The following is a 4751-nucleotide window of genomic DNA, read 5'->3' as shown; positions in this document are numbered from 1 at the left end:
CCTCATACAAAAACCTGTACATGAATATTTGTAGGTGCTTTATTCATAATTGGCAGGAGTTAGAGGTAAGCAAGATGTCCTTCAAGAAGCAAACAATCAGTGGTAAATCCATGCAATGAAATATTTTTCAGTGATAATAAAGAAATAGGGACTTAATTCGGCTATGAAAACATAGGCAGAAACTTAAAAGTACATTGCTAAGTGAAAGAAGCCAAGTTGACAAGGCCAACATTATATGTTCTGAGTATATGACAACCTGGATCAGACAAAATTATGAGCCAATAAACATCTTTGCATTTGAAGGATTTAGGGGTTGGAAGAAGAATGAATGAATAGGAGGAGCAACTCTCCAAGGAGTTCCATCAGTAGGAATGTGTATTGTCCTCCTGAAAGTGTGTGCACTCCCCAGTGCTGTGCATTCAGTGAATCCCAAGGAACAGCCCAGGGAACCAAGGAATCTGGGAGAAGGGTGACCTCCTCCAGCACCATGGTTTCTTTCTTTCTCTTTATGTATTTATTTACTAGAGGCCTGGTGCACAAATTCGTGCATGGGTGGGGTCCCTTGGCGTGGCCTGCAGGGAATTCAAAACACTCAGAGACTGAGTGTAACAAAGGTCATTCCTCCTGTGGGCGATGTGGAGGAGAGATTGTTCCATGAGGTGACTGTTGCTGGATTGCCGGGCTAGACCCGGACCAGAACCGACACTGCTTCTCGCAAAGCCCCTCAGAGACTGTCTGATCTTAAGCGATGTTTTCCATCTGATATAAACCAGTACTTCTCCTGGGTGTCTACCGCATGCTGGCTACTTGAACGGGCTAATCAGGCAGGGGAATCTCCGGCCACCAACAGAGTTAGAGGCCTCCTCCATGGCAATGGGCTGTTGTAGAAGGTTAAGTACTCTGAGCTTCAGTAGGGTTTGAACTAATCCCTTTGCTGCGCCAAACTGAAACTACGATGTTGTCCGCTATAACCCAGACAGTCAGGATCTTTGTTGCAATGGATGCAAGGGCAGCAGTAGCAGCAGAGTTACTTAGAGGTCCTGGTGAGCCCTCTGGAATCTTGCCACCTACTGGCTGCCATCCCTGTTTCTTCTCTTTAAGGAATGACCATCTGATGGGCTCACCTCATTCACAGGGTATATACATCTTCATACCCCTCTTCCCCCAAGTCTCCCCCTAATGTGTGGGCAAACCCAGCCTCAGTCACACCTTCACTCTAAACACACAGTAGGGATAGCAACCCAGGACCATTGTCATACTCTGTTTGCAACTCAAAGTCTGCTGAATATAAAACCCAGGCCCAATGGAGTCAACCTTACAACACAGCTCACAGGAGGGGCTTCCCAGCCAGCAGCAGCTCCCAGAGCAGGAGCCTCCATGTTCTTATCAGCCTGACAGATAAGAAGGACAAGGGGAAGAGGGAGGGAGGGGTGAGGCTTATGTTTTCAGGAGTCAAATATCAAACACATGGGGCCTGACCATTTATGTCCAGAACAAACACAGGTATGGAAAATATGCAGTCATCCTGGCTTGTTTTCATATAAAGACACTCTAACAGGATAAGCAAGATGTGATCAAAACTGGTTGCTGGAATGTGGCTGGAGGACAAATACAGGAGTAGAGCAGATTATGCTGGTAGTGACCTTTTTCAGTTAGTTTCCTTTCTTAGGCATTTTTAAAATATCCCAAATGCATTATTTATTTCAAAGAAGGAGAGAAATTGATATATACTACATTTTCCTATGATTGATAATTATTTTAAACTAGAGGCTTGGTGCACAAATTCGTGCATGAGTTCGTGCACAGGCCTGCTTGGGCTGATGGACAAGGCAAAGGGGAAGGCTTATTAGGGCAAGAAAAAGATCCTTTTGACACACACACACATACACACACTTTTTACTTGCTGTCTTTAAAAAAAAAATTGTGTTGTAGCAATATGTGAAAGAGCTTTTCTGTTCCAGTGGTAGTGACCATGTTCCTAGTGGAAGTAGTAACTCTTGGGAGGTGAAGCAGTTTGTTTTCTATCTCTTCTTCCTGCCCCCATTTAGAGGTATGTTTATTTGAAGAAGAGGGGTGACTAGAAGAGAAATGCCTCCTGGATTTAACAGCTGTAATTTGTTAAGATATTTTTATTTCTCTCCAAACTGGTTTTTAAAAAAATATATATTTTATTGATTTTTTATAGAGAGGAAGGGATAGGGATAGAGATTCAGAAACATCAATGAGAGAGAAACACCGATTAGCTGCCTCCTGCACACTCCCCACTGGGAATATGCCTGCAACCAAGGTACATGCCCTTGACCGGAATCAAACCTGGGACCCTTGAGTCCGCAGGCTGACGCTCTATCCACTGAGCCAAACCGGTTAGGGCATATTAGCCTTTTATTATATAGGATTAACCTTTGCTTTTAAAGTTAATTAAATTTTAACTTTTCTATATAGGAAACCACTCCAAGATTTAATCCTTTTAAACACTAAATGATATGAATGTATGAACCATAAAAATAATGTACAAATCCCTTTCTAACTAAAAGGACAAAGAAGTTATTATGATAGTTTTCTCTCTGCTATATTTCACACTGTGGATATGTTACTTATTAGGCAGGAGTAACATATAATGCATGAGGGGTTTGCCATTCAGCCCTGAAATATATGAGAAATTCCAAATATGTACCTAAGAGGTATTTTTCTCTTATGAATAAAAATAAAAATTAAATAATTTCCCTCACACCCATTAAAACAGGAGTTCATTTTCCTTAGGAATGGTTTACCCTTTTCAATGTCAAAGTTCCATAGTGATCTGAGCACACACAAAAATGACCTAAAAATGGAAAAAGTGCTCATCTGACATCTTCAGGTTCTCTTGCCTAAATGAAACCAAAATTCTATTTATTTCCACAGTTATCTTATTCACATGGGATCTCTCAATCAAGCTATATTTTGAAAGCCCAAATGCTAATGGAAACTAGTATCAAAGGGCTGTATTACTCAATGGCTAAAGGAATACAAAGGAATGAAACACAAACACTGGAATCAAATCCAATAAGCAGTCTGCTTCCCTACGGTTAGGAAAAACACACCACATTCAGAAAGTTGAACATAAGGGCAAACTTAAGGTGTAGGTACTCCTGCTTGAGACAGAACCCCTGGAGTGGGTCAGTCCCTGGGGGAGGGAGGGAGGGGCACCTGAGTAGCCCTAGGAATGAACTCTGGGAGCTCCACACACCTTCCCCTTTGCTGTAAGCAGGGCAGCGCTCACTCCCCCAGCTTCCATTCTCACAAGTGAGGCAACTCTAAGTCAGATTGAGTTTAACTTCTGACCCAAATGCTCTCCCCAGTTCATAAACACTTTGTCCAGGAGACAGAACCCCTCATTTCATAGATCTCAATGTGTACAAATTACTGAGGGCACCTACACTGTGGATGGAAAACTCAAACATAAGATCTGGGCCTACACACACAACTTTCCTCCTTTGCCTCCTGTGCAGTGGCATCCCCAGCTTTCCAGGGCTGCAGTTTCTCTCAGTATAAACTTGCAGTGGTTCTCAACCTTCTGGCCCTTTAAATACAGTTCCTCGTTGTGGCCCAACCATAAAATTATTTTCTTTGCTACTTCATAGCTGTAATGTTGCGACTGTTATGAATTGTCATGTAAATATGTGATATGCAGGATGGTCTTAGGCGACCCCTGTAAAAAGGGTCATTCGACCGCCAAAGGGGTCGCGACCCACAGGTTGAGAACCACTGGATAAAGGCTCCTTCCCTGGTGGGTGTGAGCAGGTAGGACACCTGTGGGGGAGGCTCCCCAGGAACAACTTGGGGGCCATCAAGTACTTCCCTTGCAGGCAGGCTCAAGGGGTCTTAGCTTGGGTCACTGACCACAGACAGGCTCCTGCTCCAAACTGGAGCTGCTTTGGAACGCCATTGCTATTGTAAAATATATAAACTCAGTGTTTAAACAAAGCAAAATTACTAAAACCCAACATTTATAGAAAAAGGAAGAAAACGGTAAGGGTCTTCTACCAGTTCAACTAGAAAAATGCAAATATCTATTCTATTCAGGGAAAGATGTCATTTAATTATACTTCTAGAAAAAGACACCGGTTGATAAATAATCAATCACACTTGAACATGTCTGCTCTGCAAGTCTAAACCCTGCAATTTGATTTGAAAAATACTCCAAACTAAAAAACTGACCTCACTCATTTACCACAGAGGCTCCGAGGAAGAAAGTGTGAAAGAAAAATATCCACAAATAAAATGTAATCATGGAACATTTTATTTTTTTAAAAAAATACAGTTTTTTTTTTCCTGTTTGGAACCTATTGATTTAGGTACATTTTACTCCTATTGAAACTTCTTTTAACTTGTGGTATTTTGTGTAAGAGCCGTGGCTCGCCAGCTGCAGTTTGCTGACCACTGCCCTAGGGTTCCCTACCCAGGATCCATCCTGGGGGAGAGGTGCAAGGATTTCAAGCAACAGAGGTCCAGGTGAAATCAATATTTTTATTGATTTCAGAGAGGAAGAGAGAGAGAGAGACAGAGATAGAAACATCAATGATGAGAATCCTTGATCGGCTCCCTCCTGCACGCCCCCCTACTGGGGATGGAGCCCCAAACTCTGGCACGTGCCGTGACCGGGAATGAACCATGACCTCCTGGTTCATAGGTCGACAATCAACCACTGAGCCACACCTGCCCCGCACAGGTGGTTATTCCTGACTTTTCTCTGCTGTAAAATATCCAAACGA

This window comes from Myotis davidii, unplaced genomic scaffold, assembly GCF_000327345.1.
Source record: "Myotis davidii unplaced genomic scaffold, ASM32734v1 scaffold543, whole genome shotgun sequence".
Lineage (NCBI taxonomy): Eukaryota > Metazoa > Chordata > Mammalia > Chiroptera > Vespertilionidae > Myotis > Myotis davidii.
The sequence above is the reverse complement of the archived record's forward strand: the minus strand, read 5'-3'. Positions refer to the sequence as shown.